This window comes from Conger conger, chromosome 12 (genome assembly GCF_963514075.1).
Source record: "Conger conger chromosome 12, fConCon1.1, whole genome shotgun sequence".
NCBI lineage: Eukaryota > Metazoa > Chordata > Actinopteri > Anguilliformes > Congridae > Conger > Conger conger.
In genome coordinates, this window is record NC_083771.1 from 224,178 (window position 1) to 241,555 (window position 17,378).

The 17,378-nt window shown below is 55.3% G+C and overlaps 2 non-coding genes and 2 pseudogenes across 2 annotated transcripts; all 4 read right to left on the minus strand.

Annotated features, from left to right (window-relative positions):
* Positions 1-7,300: 7,300 nt before the first annotated feature.
* LOC133105718 (U5 spliceosomal RNA) lies at positions 7,301-7,417 on the minus strand. The gene has a single exon (XR_009703912.1). It is a non-coding gene; the product is annotated as a U5 spliceosomal RNA (small nuclear RNA).
* A 324-nt stretch (positions 7,418-7,741) lies between these two features.
* LOC133106361 (U2 spliceosomal RNA) lies at positions 7,742-7,922 on the minus strand (annotated as a pseudogene).
* Positions 7,923-14,117: 6,195 nt separating this feature from the next.
* LOC133105719 (U5 spliceosomal RNA) lies at positions 14,118-14,234 on the minus strand. Its single transcript, XR_009703913.1, has one exon. It is a non-coding gene; the product is annotated as a U5 spliceosomal RNA (small nuclear RNA).
* A 324-nt stretch (positions 14,235-14,558) lies between these two features.
* Positions 14,559-14,732, minus strand: LOC133106376 (U2 spliceosomal RNA; annotated as a pseudogene).
* Positions 14,733-17,378: the final 2,646 nt, after the last annotated feature.

The window sequence follows — 17,378 nt, forward strand, 5'->3', positions numbered from 1 at the left end:
CTCTAGCTCCCTTTGGAGCTTAAGGGAGTACCTCTTCTCCCTCCTCCTCCTTCCCCTGCAGTAGTTGATAACAAAAGCCCTAATTCGGGCCTTTGTTACCTCCCACCACTCTACCGCGGTACTGAAAAAGGGCTTCAGCGCCCTCCATCCCTTGTACGCCTCCCCAAAACGCACGCAAAAGGCCTCCTCCTCTAGCACTTGTGTATTCATGCGCCAGCACCCCCTCCCAAAAGCTGGCGCATCCCACCCCACTGTCACCGCCACCCCGCTGTGATCCGAAGAAAACAGCGGGATCACCTCCGCCGCCTTCACCCTCTGCCCCCCCGAAACAAAAACATAGTCCAGGCGGGACTTGGCCCCCCTGCTGTTCCCCCAGGTAAGCCCCGGGTCCCTTGGCCACACCTCCCGAAACCCGTCCTTTAAGGAGAACCTCCCCAACACACCCTTCAGATGTGCCGCCGAGAAATCCGGCGCCTCAAAGGAAACGTTAAAATCCCCCCCCATCACTACCACCCTGCTCGTGGCACACACCTGCTCCAGGGACACAAAGAAATCTTTTCTCCTTTGTACCAAGGCTGGAGCATAGACGTTCACGAGCCTCAGCCTTCTTCCCCTCCAATCCCCGTCCACCACGAGGACCCTCCCCTGAACCCAAGAAAACACATTTCTTATTCTTATATCCCTCCCTCCAAACAAAATTCCCACCCCGGAAGAATGTACCCCTCCCACACTCCAAAAAGAAAGCCCCCTCTTCCACTCAAAAGAAAATTTGTGAGCGTCCTCACTGGACCTCAGGTGCACCTCCTGCACAAAACAAACAAAAAACCTCTTTCGTGACAAAAAATGAAAAACCCCCCTTCTCTTTCCATCGTTGTAGGCCTCGAATACCTCTAAGCACAGGCCCTCGCTCTCCAGCGTCACATCAAAAAGTCCCCTGCTTGGGTAATCCTGCACACAATACATCCTTTCCACGCCAACATTGAAAAAGTCATTAAACAGCCTTACGATAACGTAACGCAGATCCACCTTCCCTCTTTCCTCCACCACCACCTGCAGCCGGATTGTGTTCCTCCTCCTCAAAGTTCCTCCCGAACTCTCTGGTCCTGGCGCAGTCATGGTCCCACACACAGAAAAATCCTCTGATCGCGAAAAAAGTTTTGTCTCCGTCTGATAAGAACAGATTTTGTTTTTAAAGGTTTTTATTGTATCAATACATAAAAAAAATTGACAATACATTATTTTTTTAAGGGCAAGTTCCTACAGGAATAAATAACAAATCTTAAATAACAAAATTACACTCGTAAAATCATATACATAAATACAAATAAAATGCATGTAATTTCATTAAAAATCCCACCAAGACCCTTTGCCCTTCCCTTTATTTATTGCTAAAACCACACAAAACTGTTTAAAATAACCGACAAGATCCTTACAACAGATGACCTTTGTACCGGGCAGCGGTGGGCGCTCTTAAACAACCTGCCTTCACACCGCCCCTGTTACCTCGTCATAACAGATCCAGGCCGGTCAGGCTGGCCCTCCCGGCCCCATTATCATTGTCCAGGCTGCATGCCCCCATGCCCCCTTGGCCCAGTCCACTCCTCTTCTCCGCCGGTCTCGCCACATGTAGTCTCTGAGGGAGGCAAACGCCACCCTCCTCAGTGCCTCCGGTGACAAGGCCCTGTTCTCTTTGATCCACACAGTGCGGGCAGTCCAGATGGCCTGTTTCACACCGTTTATGGCCAGCCACAAACATCTCCACTGACGTGAGGTCCTTCCCCTTCCCACGCCGTACAGCACCATCTGGCACTGCAGGGTCAGTCCCGCTCCCAGCAGCAGCTGGATCAGGGGCCCGCACTGTGTCCAGAGGGTCCTTGCCACCGGGCAGTCCCACAGGCAGTGGCGGACCGACTCCTCCTCTTCACACCTGGGCCAAGGGCACTTTGCAGTCCTGGCCAGTCTCCGGGCATGCAGCACTCCTTGGACCGGGAGGACCCCATGCGCCGCCAGCCAGGCCAGGTCTCTATGACGGTGCAGCAGATCTGGGTGGGCCACAGCATTCCAAACTTCTTCCGGCTGGCCTACTGCCAGCTCACGCACCTGGCTCACCGGATCCCTACCCTGCACAAAGGACAGGAGAGACTTGTGGTTAGTTAAAACCCCCGCTCCCACCCCTTCCAACCCCATCTTCTTTAAAAAGGCCTTCATCTTCCCATACCCTCCCACCATTTTAAAAGCCAAAGGCACCGTTAAAGGCACCTTCACCACCCCAATGCTTCTAAAATAGGCCCCGCTAAAAAACTTGACAAAAAAGGACGCTTTACAAGACAGGGACAGACACAAGGACACCTGCAGCGCCACAAAGTGGCACCACAACACAGTGTAAAAATCCAGAACCCCCTTCCCACCCTTCTCTGGTTCCTTTTTCACCACCGTTCTGGGCAACCGCTCCCATTTTGTGCCCCATAAAAAATAAAACACAGCACGATCAAGACGAGACAACACGGCACGAGACGGCACAAACACAACACTCACAAACAGCCACAAGGGTAAAATCACAGATTTTAAAATGAGAATTTTCCCCTCCAATGATAATTCCCTTTGCTTCCAAAACTGTAGCCGTTTTTCCGTTGTTTTTAAAATCCCCGCCCAGTTCCCATCCCCACGTCCGTCAGAATTAAAATGGACCCCGAGGATTCTCATCTGGTCAGGTCTTGCCGTCATTGGCATTCCAGAGAGTTCGGTCTCTGTCCAACGTCCGTACAGTTTTAGGTCACACTTGTCCTTGTTTAATTTTGCCCCTGAGGCCCTCCCAAACCACACTGTCCTGTCAACAGTCCGGTCAATGGAAGGCTGGTCAGTGCAGAGTACGGTCACGTCATCCATGTATAAAATGCAGCGGGCCTCCTGCCCACCGCTCCCTGGAATGCCCAGCCCTGATATCCGGGTATCCCTTCTCAACACTTGTGCCAGTGGCTGTATACAGCACACAAACAGGAGTGGCGATAACGGACAGCCCTGGCGGACACCGCAGCGGACGTCTACTGCCTTGGAGAGGACCCCGTTCACCAGGATTCTGCTTCTAATCCCCGTATACAGAAGCCCCACCCGTGCTATGAACCCAGCCGAAAAGCCCATTTTCCCCAGCACCTTGAACAGGTACTGGTGCGAGACTCGATCGAACGCCTTTTCGAAATCTAAATTTAGTACGGCGAGCCGAATGTTTCTGTCTCTCGCATAACAAATGGCGTCTCTTACCAGTACGAGGCTGTCAGTGAGCCTCCTTCCAGCCACAGCACAAGTTTGATCCGGGTGGATCACGTCAGGTAAAACCGTCCTCATCCTCAGGGTTAAAATCTTACTTAAGAGTTTAAAATCGAAATTTAAAAGGGTGATCGGGCGCCAATTCTTTATCTCGTGCCTATCTCCTTTCTTAAAAATTAGTGTGACCACCCCCTCTCTAAAACTCTTAGGTAAAATTTTAAAATTCTCAAATTTGTTAAAAATATTTAAAAGATCTGATTCTAATAAATACCAAAATTTTTCATAAAATTCCCATGGCAGCCCATCTAGGCCAGGTGCTTTGAGTTTTTTAAAAGACTTAAAACTATAATTTAAATCTTCCCTCCCAATTCCTCCCTCCAAAATGCCTCTATCCTCCACCACCCCCTCTATAAAATTTAGCACCTCCCCCATCCTTTCCTCCTCTACCTCCTTTTCCCCAAATAAATTACTGTAAAACCCCTCCACCACCCTTAGCATGCCATCGGTATCAGTATTTAAAACTCCATCTTCTCCCTTCAGACCTTTCATTAAAATATTCCTTGATAAAATCTTTTTAAAAAAGAATCTTGTACACTTTTCTCCTTCCTCTATCTCCTTTTCTCTACTGCTAAAAATGATGCTTTGGCATTTCTTCTCCATTAAAATCTCCATCTCTCTTTTGACCTCTTTATATTCTTCTTTAAAATCAAACCCCATATTTATTAAATTCCCGTATCTATTTAATCTTTTTTGTAGTCCCACCCACACCCTCCTCTCCTTTGCTTTTTTCTCCCTCCCCTGCTTAATAAAAAATCCCTTTATTTGTTTTTTTACCCACTCCCACCACTCAGCCCGGGTCTCATAAAAACCTTGGAGGGTCCGCCATTCTTCATAAACTTCATTAAACGCCATCACTACTGCCGGGTCCTCCAACAACCGGCAGTTCAGTTTCCATATTCCCCTGCCGACTGCTACACCCGACTTCACAGCCAGGGAGCAGCACAGCAGGGAATGGTCTGAGTAGACTACCGGGCTCAGAGATGATGCCAGACCAGCAAAACCCCTGGCAAAGAGGAAGTCAATCCTCGATGCTCGGGATCCATCACTCGTGCGCCAGGTAAAACCCTCCTGCCCCGGGTTAAGAGCAGAATAAATATCTGTGAGTTTAAAATCCTTTATTAAATTATTCAAATAAAAAGACGTTTTGTCCATTTTAAAATCCTCCCCTGCTCCCCTCCGCCCAGCCCTGTTTAAAACGCAATTAAAATCCCCAACCAATAGCAGAGGAGCTCTCCCTAAAAGATATGTGGGGAGCTCCTGAAGGAGCTCCCAGCGCTCCTGCTTCCCCTGCGGGCAATAAATATTTACGAGGTTAAAAGTCATTTCATTAAAAGAGAGAGATACTGTTAAAACTCTGCCTGTTCTCACCACTGTGCTCCCCTTCACCTCAATATTTCTGTTCTTCATCAGCACTGCCACACCATCCGCCCGATTGGAGTGGGAGCCGCTCCAGAGAGACGGCCCCTGCTGCCATAGGTCCTCCCACATCCTGTAGGAGGAGCGATATGGCAGCCCACACTCCTGTAGGCAAATCACATCTGCTTGCACACTTTCCAAAGCACACAACACAGATCTTGCCCGCTTTAATGTCCTCACGCTGCACACATTAATGGTCGCCACCGTGAGGGGCATGTGCTGGGAAGCCATTTTATTTATTTTTTTATTTTTTTATTAAGAAGTGAGGGTTAAAACAGGCAGAAAGAGTTAAAAACACCACGAAGTTAAAAGAAATGCCATACTCACCATCACTTTAAAACCCCACCGCCACCTGCTGGTGACCCAGCAGATGACGATGGTTCAGTCTCTGATATGTAGGGGGCCTGGTTTTGTCCTTGCTCTGGGTAGATTGGGGAGGAGCCCGATGACCCGCTGTCTGACAGCCCAGCCATCAGGCCCCACCTCTCCCTCACCCCCCTTTTCTTTCTCTCCACCCCTTCCGTTCCAGTCTCTGCACCTCTTTTGCGGACAATTCCTTCCACCAACATTTCCTCATCACTCTCCCCCTCTGTTACAGTCTCCATGAAGACTGCGTCAGAGTCGGAGTCAGAGTACAGAGACTCGACGGGTTCACAGGCCATTTCTTTCTCCCTGTTCTCCCCCTCCTTCACTTCCACCTCCTCACCTGCACCTTCTTTCCCGGCCACGCCCACACTCATTCCCTCATTAACCTTCACATTCACACCACCTGCCTCTCCCTCGTTCTCTCTCACATTCTCACCAGCACCCTTTCCACCAGCCGCGCCCACACTCATTCCCTCATTTACTCCCTCATTCTCACCTGCACTCTTCCCACCAGCCACGCCCACACTCATTCCCTCGTTTGTGCACACATTCACTCCACCTGCCTCTCCCTCATTCTCTCCCACATTCTCACTCACTCCACTCATTCCAGCCACGCCTTGACCACCATTTTCACCTTCTGCCCCTTCTTGGGCTTCCTCGCCCTTTCCCTCTTCCTTCTCCTCCTGCTCCTTCCTCATGGCCTCCCCCTCCTCCCGCTGCCTCTCCCGGGCGTCAGCCCTCGCCTGCTTGGCCCTGTTAGCGTAGGAATCAGGGCAATCCCTGAACAGGTGGTTTGACGACCTGCAGAGATTGCACCTGATTCCATTCTTGCAATCAGCGGCGAGGTGCCCCACCTCCCTGCACCGATTGCAAAAAATGACCTGCCAGGTGACCATAGGCCCCACATTTCCTACACAGTTTTGGCTGGCCTTGATAAAAGACCAGCCCTCTATTTTCCCCCAGCACAATGAGGGAGGGCAGGTGTCTCAAACCCCCATAACCGGTTCTGTCCTCCACCAATTTCGCGGGAACCTTCCAGCTCCCCGTCCAGATACCGTCGACATCGATGATTTTCTGGGCTGGCCCCCTAACGAGACAGTAGTTGGCCAGCCACGCAACCAGGTCTTCTGGCTCCACTGTCTCATTGTACATTTTAAAAATAATATGTTTCACGGAGTCATCTGTGAGCCTCTCAATGTCAAACATTGAGAGGCTATCTTTATTCTTCTCCAGGGTGTTCCAAAAGGAACCCAACAGCTGGGGGGTTCTGAAGCTTACATCAAAGCCCTTCCCCCGGGGAAGCACAACCAGGCAGTTAATGTCCCCTGGCACAAATTTTAATGCTCCCATTAGAAGCTTCCTGGAGAAATCCAAACGGGACATCTCCAGGAGCTTCCCTTCCTTCTCCCTCAAAGAAAACCGCACACAGCAGTGCCTCCGGGCGCCGACCCTAGCAGCCGCCATCCCGGAAACGCCACCACACAAACACTAAACCACACTACAAACAATTAAACGCAGACCTCCAACAACCACTGAACCAAAGAAAAGCAAGCCCAAAAGGGCCTTACCCTCCCGGAGGACCCCCTCACTCCTCCTCTCCGGTTGGGCTCCTCCACGCACCTGTACACACAAGAAAAAAACCACACAAGCAACAAAAAGAAACACTATTTTTTTACTTACTATTCTGTAGTAGTAAACCGACTCCTCTCCCACCAACGAACGATTCGACCGCCTATCTTAGCCAAAAGGCCGAGAAGCGATAACCGCAAACTGGCCCCTGCCGACGGCGCCCTCCCGGTGGCCCCGGACCGCGCTCGGGGGAAGACGCCACCTGGCCCAGGAGCCGGCCCCCCTCCCCGCCTTCCCAAGAACCCTGCGCACGCACTGACTGGCCGGTCGGCGAGCTACCGTAACGACCGGACTCAGCTGGCTCCTCCCACCAAGATCCACTGTCCTCCACTGGCAGGCACAGCCGCCAAAAACACTCAACACATACCGAGTACGCTGTTACGTACTTACTACCGAGCCACTTACTGAATAGCTGCTCTCTAGGCAGCGACCAAAGCTATTTAGCGAGCGGGGCATCGATCGCACGCGGCAAGCAGGCGATAAGCCAGAAACGAGCAAGTCGGCGACTCGCAAGCAACCCGCATACCTGTCGCACATTGCCGTCTGTCCTTAAACCGTTCGAAGCTGCCCCGTCCTGTGGACGGAGCATCCAAAAATAGCACAAACTCAGGTGCGTTCCTCTCCACGGAAATCTTTAGTAAAAGGCGAAAGATTTGTGCGTGCTGAAGAGAAACCCGAGCGAAATGTGACCTTTCAGCGCACCAGGCGCCTCCGGCCCCCTTCCCAGCCACTCCCACTGACCCGGGGTTGCCACTGCTGCCAGCCGGCCAGACAGACAATCCGAGAGGGAAGGTGGGAAAAGCGAGACAGCGCAATAACAACAAACAGTTACGTCCCGCACAGAAAACTACATCGTTTTGCTAAAAAACTGAGGCAAGCACACTTACAACAAGGGCACATATTCACCCTATTTACAACACAATTTACATACATACAAAATAAACAAACAAACAAAAAGGGGGAAGAACAGGGCAACAAAACACAACCTTTTTTTGCACAAAACTTGGAGAGGCGCACCGTTCCCGAACGCACTGCAATAACGGGTCGATGCTTGAAGCGGACGGAGCAAGCTCCTTCTCCGACTCCCTGTGCCAAAAATCCGTTTAATATATAGTCCCCTGATAGGGGACGTATCAGATATTAAACTGATAAGAACAGATTTTTTTTTTGTATTTAAATTAATTTATTGGTCCGCACCAACCTCATTACATTTACATACAAACAATAAACAAACAAATTCCAAACCACATCCTCTTAACAACTGTAAACTCAAAACCCCACCCTCCCCTGAAGTCCCAAAGTCCCAACACATTCCCACTGTACCAACACATTTCAAACCAAACAAAAACAGAACCGAAACAACCATACAACCCCCCACCCCACCCCCTCCCACCCCCCACTTACCCTAATTACAAAACCCCAAACAAACAACTCCAACAACAAAAACCATACAAATACAAAAACAACAAGAAAAACCCCACCCTCCCCCCTCCCCACAAGCAAGCCCCACCCCACAAACCCCAAACCCGACCCCCCCAATCACATACATTATATTTACATATTTACATATTTACATTCCCCCGGGACCCCCCTCCCAGAGGAAGAGCCTTTCCAGGCCTCCCCAGTACTCCCGCACCCATTCCCACCCGTGCACCACCCCATCCCCCCTTATTCTCTCCGCTACCCTCCCCGAGAACCTATAATGGAGCTGGCTGGGAGTCAAGACCCTCAGCCTCCTCCCCACTGCTGCCATCCTGTCCTCCCACAGCACCAACTTTCCATACCCTACCACCTCCCACACTACACCCTCAGCCACGGCTCCCACTGCTGCCAGCCCCCGCCTATACATGACACTCTCCCTGCTCAGGGTGAAGGCAGGCCCTATCCCCCTGAGGAGGCCCTGCACCAACCCCCAGTACACCCTTGCGAACTGGCACTCCCATAGGGCGTGCGCCACCGACTCCACCAGCCCACAGCCCCTTGGACAGAGTGGGCAGGCACTGCACCCATGGCGATGCAGCACTTCCCGCACCGACATCCTGCCCATCGCACACAGCCAGTGGAGGTCCCGCACCACCCCTGGTGCCCTCCCCCCGCTCACCTTGCCCCACTCGAGGTTCAGCGGCACCCCTTCAGGACCTGCCACCTGCCTGCCCGCAATGCTTTTATATAGCAGCCTGTGCTGGAGAAGGCTCTCCCTCTCCACTGGAGCCGGGCACTGCCTAAGGAAGCGCAGCACCGCCTGATAGGCCGGGGACTGCTGTTCTGCCCGTGGAGCCACGTGGGTCAGCGGCACCCAGTGCCTCAGCGCGTTCGCCAGGTGGAAACGGGCAAAGTGGTAGCACTTGTGGGGGACCCTTCCCAGGACCATCCTACACGCGAACGATGTAAAAATCGCGTCAAGTTTCAGGGGGATTCTCGGCACGCCGCGACCCCCCTTGTCCACCGGCATGTACATGAGGTCGCGACGCACATATTCGTACCTCCCTCCCCACAGAAACTTGAACATGGCCCTGGTCAGGGCCACCTTGATCGTTGCAGGAACTGGGAAGACGTAGGCCAGATGCAGGAGTAGCGGGAGCAGGACAGCCCTCACCACTACCACCCTCCCAGTCAGTGACAGCCGCCTGCGTGCCCACACCCCCAGCCGTGATCTCACCAGCGCCATACGTTCTTCCCAGTTCCGCTCCCCACTGCCCTGGGGAAAGAAGCGCACCCCCAACACCTTCAGTCCCCCTTGGCACCGCTCCCAGCCACCGTAGTCCCTCACCTCCTCTCTCCACCGGCCACACAGCAGGACTGAGGACTTGGACAGGTTCACCCTGGAGCCCGTCCCTGCCGCAAACCTGTCCACCAAGACTCTCACCCTTGCCAGGGACCGAGTTGAAGACACAAAAATTGTTGTGTCATCAGCATACTGCTGGATCTTCAACTCGGCCCCTGCGGCCCCTGGGATCCTCACCCCGTCCACACCTGGGTCCCGACGCACCAGCTCTGCGAAGGGCTCCATGAACAGGACGTAGAGCAGCGGGGAGATTGGGCACCCCTGCCGCACCCCCCCTGCTTGCTCCACAGCCCCGCTCAGAAACCCATTCACTCTTACGCAGCTGTACACTCCCCTGTACAGCATGTGCAACCAGGACCGAAACCGGGGGCCCAAACCCATCCGCTGCAGGACCCGGAAAAGGAAGGCGTGCTGCACCCGATCGAAGGCCTTCTCCTGGTCGATGCTGACCACCGCCAGAGGAAGGCCCCGATCGCGCACCCAGTCAATTGTGTCCCGCAGCAGAATCAGGTTCCAGCTGCAGGACCGCCCAGGTACCCCACAAGTCTGGTCAGGGCTGACCAGGACGTCCATCACCTGCTTCAGGCGGACCGCAGCTGCTTTGGCCAGCAGCTTATAGTCCGCCGTCAGCAGGGTGATTGGACGCCAGTTCTTTAGGTCAGCCCTGTCCCCTCCTTTAAAGAGCAGCGACACCACTCCTTTTCTCATGGAGGCCGACAGCGCTCCCCCCTCCAGAAGCGCCTGAAAAACCTCCACGAGATCCGGACCAATGATGTCCCAAAACTCCCTGTAGAAATCCCACGGGAGTCCGTCATGCCCCGGGGCCTTCCCTTCCCTCATGGAGCGGAGCGCCCCTGTCAGCTCCTCCAAACTGAGCTCCGCCTCCAGTGCCTGCCCTTCCTCCCGCCCCAACCGGGGCACCACACACCCCAGCAGTGCCTCCTGCTCCTCCGGGTCGCACTCTCTCCTGCTGAAGAGGTCTCGGAAGAAGCCCTCCGCGATCCCCAGCATCTCCGGGACCCCCGTTTCCAGCCCCGCTTCCCCTTTCAACCCAGAGATCACGGCGGCCCTCCTCCGAGCCTCAGCAGCCTGAAAAAAATATGCGGTGGGCTTCTCCCCCTCCTCCATCTCCCTCAGCCGGCCCTGGAAGGCCGCGGCCTTAGCCCTTCCCTCTAGGAGACTCCTCACCCTCTCCTTTGCCCCCTCATAGGCCTCCCACCTCACTGCCCTCCCCCTGTTAAGCTGGGTGTGCATATAAGTGAGGAGATCTAACCACCTCCTCACCTCAGCCCGCTCCCTCCTCCGCTGCGCCATACTATACTTTCGGCAGAAAAGGCCGAAGCGCACTTTGGCCGCCTCCCACCACTCTACCGCTGTGGGGTACAAGCCCCGCAGAGCCCTCACGGCCTTATAAAAGCACCTAAAGGCCTCCTGGAACGCCCTAGTCTTTATTAGGGAGGTGTTTAGCTTCCAGTAGCCTGGCCCCCATTGCGTGTTGGGAATGGGGACCGCCACCTGCAGCATGTCATGGTCAGATGCCCATGAAGGCTGCAGCGTGGCGGTCACCCCCACCCACTCCTTCGGCACAAAAATGTAGTCCAGGCGGCTCGCAGCTCCCCTGGAATTCCGCCAGGTAAAGCCTGGAGCCGCCGGATGTGCCGCCCGGAATGAGTCGACCAGGCCGTAATCCCTGACCAACTCCGCCAGCGCTCTTGCCGAATAATCCCCCCCAGCAGCGCTAGCCCCACCCCCATCCAGCGACACGTTAAAATCCCCCCCCAGGATGATCCGCCTGGAAGTGGACAGACTGGGCACCAGTTCTTTGAGGACCTCCAGTCTCCGCCCACTCCGAGTTGGCCCGTACACGTTAAAAACTCGTATTTTACGAGGACCCTGATTTATGTCTGCGTACATCGCCCGCCCGGCCACAATGTCCACAGACTCCTGGATCTCCAAACCTAAACCCTTCACCAGGATCCCCAGCCCATCGGCATGAACGCTGCCCACCGACCACGCCGATGGGCCCCACGTCCACTCCTCCGAGAACCCCAGTACATCCCCCGTGTCCCGTAGGTGCACCTCCTGCAACAAAAAGACATTCCCCCTTGTCGCCGCTAGAGAGGCAAAAAGTGCCTGCCTCTTCCCCAAGTTTCTCAATCCCCGAACATTCAAAGTAATCACATTTACAACCATTTTAAACAAAATTTTAACAAACCTTTAATCCCCTTCCTTCTCAGAGGAGTCCCCCCCCCCCTCGAGTCCTTTCTCCATCCCCATCACCCCTGTAAATCCTGCCACATCCCAGCCCACAAACTGGGAAGACGGGCTGACTGCCGGCCCTGCTGAGGCCGCAGAGGCTCCAGGTGCTTCCTCCCGGTCCACCTCAATGTCCACCTCCTGGGCCTCCCCCTCCGCCGAGTCCGATAGGGCCAGGAACCTGTTCTGCAGAGGGATGCCTGGTCCCGCCTTTGCTTCCCTCCCGTTTGTGTCCCCCGAGCGAACCCGCTTCCGTGCTGCCACCTGCGCCCACTCCGGCACCTCCCCCTCTGGAGGAGGGCTGTCCCCCCACGCCAACGGGGTCTGCAGGTCCGCAGTGGTGCACATAGCCGCTCCCTCCGCCTCCGGGGACAAGACCTCCTCACCAAGAGGCACCGACAGGGGGGAGAATAGCTCCGGCGAACCCTCTCTCGGGACCCCGGACTCCTCCGCCACGGCCCTCGCCTTCATCACCACTGCGCCCAGCCCCAAACCCAGGCCAGGACGCGAGGAAGGCCCGAAGATCTGCTCACCCCCGGACCTCCCATCCATGCCTCCCAGCGCCGGAGCAGGATCCCGATCTCTTGGCCTCCTAGCCGGACCGGAACCCGAACCGGAAACCGGAACCGGACCGGAACCCGAACCGGACTCCGGAGCCGGACCGGATCCCGGACCGGAACCCGGAGCCGGACCGGATCCCGGACCGGACCCAGGAGCAGGACCCGGACCGGAGCCCGGGGCCGCACCGGAAACCGGACCCGGACCCGACCCAGACCCAGCCGCCATGACCTCATTGGATCCGCCTGCTTCCTGCTCCGGTCTCCCATCCGCGCCGCTCCGCGGCTCCTCCAAGGCTGAGGCCTCGCCCCCATGCCCAGGACGGAGGGACGGATCCAGCACGGGAGCCAGCCCCCCAGGCCCCACCCCTTCCTGAACCGGCCTAGTGGCCAAGGCCGCCGCCGAGCCTGGGCTTGTAGTGTTGGAAGGCCCAGCCCCGTGCTCCGAGGCCTGCCCTCCCTCCGTAGCCGACTCCCCTGCTTCTCGCCCGGCCTTCTTGGTGCTAGGCCATGCTTGGCCTCCAGGAGGCCCAGAGTAGGCCCCAACATTTCCCTGAACCAAGGCCGCAAACGACCTCACCCTTTCCGGACAGGCCCGGAAAAGGTGCTCCACGCTCCCGCAGAGACTGCATGCTTTCGGGGCCCCACAGTCTCTTGTAGCATGCTCCGTCGATGCACAATGCCTACATCGGTCGGTGGAGCACACCGCCTTAACATGCCCGTACATCCCACACCGACGACAGTACAACGGTTGCCCTGGGTAGACAAGGTAGCCCCTGTCCGGGCCTATGGAGAAGGCCCCAGGAGGATGTGCTACCCCCCCCACCCCTGAAGGATCCTGTTTAAACCGCACATTAAACCGTCTTTTCCCGTTCCAAAACCCAAATCTATCCTTCAATTTTACCCCCTCCCTCACATCTGCACAGTACCTGAGCAGGAAGGCCAGGATGTCCTCCTCCCGAACAAAGGGGTTGTAGAGGTGAATCATCAGGGGTCGCAGGGCCTTGTTGTACAGCAGATGCATGGTGATCCCCTGCAAGGCCGGGTCCTCCTTATGTTCCAGAAACTTTTGGTGCAGGTTGTAGCAGGCGGCTTCTGACACAAAGGTCAAGTCGAAAAACCCTCTCGGGGAAAAATCCTGCAGGCAAAAAACTGTCTCGTTGTCCACCCTCAATAGCTCCTTCAAGATGTTCTTGACAAAAAACTCAAGCGTGAAACCTTTTCTCTTCTCTCCGTCCTCCATCTCCACCCGAACTGTGTTCCTCAGCCGCACCCTATGGGTCGGCACATCTCCTTCTGGCGCTGCCATCCTCTTCCCGTCTTTTTCTTAGCCAAAAGGCCGAGAAGCGATAACCGCAAACTGGCCCCTGCCGACGGCGCCCTCCCGGTGGCCCCGGACCGCGCTCGGGGGAAGACGCCACCTGGCCCAGGAGCCGGCCCCCCTCCCCGCCTTCCCAAGAACCCTGCGCACGCACTGACTGGCCGGTCGGCGAGCTACCGTAACGACCGGACTCAGCTGGCTCCTCCCACCAAGATCCACTGTCCTCCACTGGCAGGCACAGCCGCCAAAAACACTCAACACATACCGAGTACGCTGTTACGTACTTACTACCGAGCCACTTACTGAATAGCTGCTCTCTAGGCAGCGACCAAAGCTATTTAGCGAGCGGGGCATCGATCGCACGCGGCAAGCAGGCGATAAGCCAGAAACGAGCAAGTCGGCGACTCGCAAGCAACCCGCATACCTGTCGCACATTGCCGTCTGTCCTTAAACCGTTCGAAGCTGCCCCGTCCTGTGGACGGAGCATCCAAAAATAGCACAAACTCAGGTGCGTTCCTCTCCACGGAAATCTTTAGTAAAAGGCGAAAGATTTGTGCGTGCTGAAGAGAAACCCGAGCGAAATGTGACCTTTCAGCGCACCAGGCGCCTCCGGCCCCCTTCCCAGCCACTCCCACTGACCCGGGGTTGCCACTGCTGCCAGCCGGCCAGACAGACAATCCGAGAGGGAAGGTGGGAAAAGCGAGACAGCGCAATAACAACAAACAGTTACGTCCCGCACAGAAAACTACATCGTTTTGCTAAAAAACTGAGGCAAGCACACTTACAACAAGGGCACATATTCACCCTATTTACAACACAATTTACATACATACAAAATAAACAAACAAACAAAAAGGGGGAAGAACAGGGCAACAAAACACAACCTTTTTTTGCACAAAACTTGGAGAGGCGCACCGTTCCCGAACGCACTGCAATAACGGGTCGATGCTTGAAGCGGACGGAGCAAGCTCCTTCTCCGACTCCCTGTGCCAAAAATCCGTTTAATATATAGTCCCCTGATAGGGGACGTATCAGATATTAAACTGATAAGAACAGATTTTTTTTTAATTTAAATTATTTTATTGTCCGCTCAGACATCACTTTACATACACACACTTTACAACAAAATCCAAACACAAAACCTCTCTACATCTCTCTTTAACAGAAAAGAAACCCCAAACCCCACCCCTTCCCAACCAAGTCCCAAAACCCATTCTTTCCCCCTCCCCCTTCCCAACACATTCCCACCATACCAAACGCATTTCAAACCAAAAAATCTCAGAAAACAGAGACAGCAATACAAACCAAACACGAAAACAAACAAAAACCGCCCTACACACAAAACCCTTCAAAAACCCTAACTCACCCCCTTCCATCGCTCCCATGTGGCGTGGAAACCCCACCTGAGCACCTCCCATCGGAAGCGCCGCTCCACCTCCGCCTCCAGCATCCGCACCACCCCCCTCCCTGTCCACCCCGTCTTCACCGCCCCCCTCTCCCCCCGCGCCCCCCACAGCTTCTGCTTCGCCAGGCTCAGCAGCAGCAGCGCCTGAAACCCGGCCCTCCCCTTCTCCCTCCCCAACCCCTCTCCACACAACACTCCCTCCCGTGTCACCCCCCTTATGCTCCTGTACCTCCTCCCCATCAGCTGCCACACCTCCTGGGCAAAGGGGCAGCCCCAGAAGACATGGGCCACGGTCTCCTCCTCCCTCCCACAGCCCTCCCTGGGACAGAACCTGTTCTGGGTCAGCCTGTGCCGGTACAGGACGTCCCTCACAGGCAGCCTCCCGTAGGCCACCAGCCAGTTCAGGTCCCTCAGGCGGTTCTCCAGACCCTTTGGCTGGATAGCCGCCCACACCTCCCGCCCCACCGGCACTCCTGTCCCCCCCACAGGCCTCAGCCGCTCCTTTAGGGCCTTGTACAGGGCCCTGTGGTGCAGCACCAGCTCCCTGTCCGCACACTCCTTGTGCCTCTTGGCCCAGCGCCTTACCTGCACATAATGAGCAGGGGCCACCTGCCCCCTTGGCACCCTATTGTCCCACCCCCCCAAAAACCGCACACAGGACGAAAACCAAAAACGAACAAAATACTGAAACTTATGACACACCGGTGAAACCAAGGATACACACAAATTACAAAAAAACAACACATCTAACTTAAGCGGAACATGTAACACATCCCTCCCTCCCTCCTCCACCGCCATATACATCACCTCTCTCCTTATGTACTCATAACCCCCCCCCCACAAAAACTTGAACACCGCCCGCACCAGCTCCCTCTTAAGCCGCACGGGCAAAGGAAAAACATAAGACACATAAACTAAAAACGGAAATATGTCAGCCTTTACTGCTAACACCCTCCCGGACAGTGTGAGCCGGCGTGTTGACCAGAGGCCTAATTTGGTCTTCACACCCGCCACCCTCCTCTCCCAGTTCCTCACTGCGTCCCTCCTGTCTCCCTCCCCAAACTCTACCCCCAGGACCTTCACTGGCCCTATACTTACCTGCAGCCCACACTGTCCATCCCTTCTACCCTTCCACGCCCCTAAATATTTCATGGTGGACTTTGCCAGGTTAACAGAAGCCCCCGCCCCCCTGGCAAAGTCCCCCACCACCTCCATTGCCCTCCGCACACTCCCGTCCCCCTCCAAAAACAGACAGACATCGTCCGCGTACAGCCCTGCCTTCACGCTCTCACCCCCTGCTCCTGGCATTGGGACCCCTCTTATCCCTCCGTCCCTCCGCACTGCCTCGGCCATCGGCTCGATGTAAAGAACAAAGAGGAGCGGTGACAAAGGGCAACCCTGCCTTACCCCCCCCTTCTGCCCCACCATCTCCCCCAAAAACCCGTTGACCCCTACCCTACTTCCTACCCCTTTATACAGGAGCTGCAGCCACCTCAAAAACCCCACCCCAAAGCCCAAGCGCGCTAACACCCCAAACAAAAACCCATGGCTGACCCTGTCAAATGCCTTCTCCATATCTAAAGAAATAAAAATCAACGGGAGGTTCCTCTCCTCCACCCAACAAAAAACGTCCCTCGTGAGCTGGAGGTTCCATGCTACGGACCTGCCCTCCACCCCACAGGTCTGGTCCTCCCCCACCAGGAATGGCATGGCCAACCTCAGCCGGCCCGCCAGTGCCCGGGCGATGAGCTTATAGTCGACGCCCAGAAGTGTTATCGGGCGCCAGTTGTTCAAATCAAGCTCATCGCCCTTCTTATGTAGCAAGGCCACCACTCCCTCCTTCATCGAAGGGGCGAGCTCCCCCCTCTCGTAGATCTCCCCCACGACATCCAAAAAATCCAGGCCCACCAGCTCCCAGAATTTAAAATAAAATTCTTTGGGAAGCCCATCCTTCCCCGGGACCTTCCCTCCGAGTGCCTTCTTGAGCTCCTCTGAGCTGAAAGGCATCTCCAGGACTGCCCTCACTCCCTCCGGCACCCTCTCCTCCACCAAGCCCAGAAAACGCTCAGAGGCCCTCCTGTCCACCTCTCTTTCCCCGAAAAGGTGCGAGTAGTAGCAGGAGGCCACCTTCAGCATCTCCTGCGTTCCTCTATACACCCTCCCGTCCTCCCCCCTCAGCCCTTCCATCACCCTCTTTGCCCTCCTCGCCCTCACCCTCTGGAAGAAATACGAGGAGCAGGTCTCATCCTTCTCGTATTTCTCTCCCTGGCTCTTAAAAGCCAGGGAGCGTGCCTTGTCCTCGTGCAGAGCCTTAAGCTC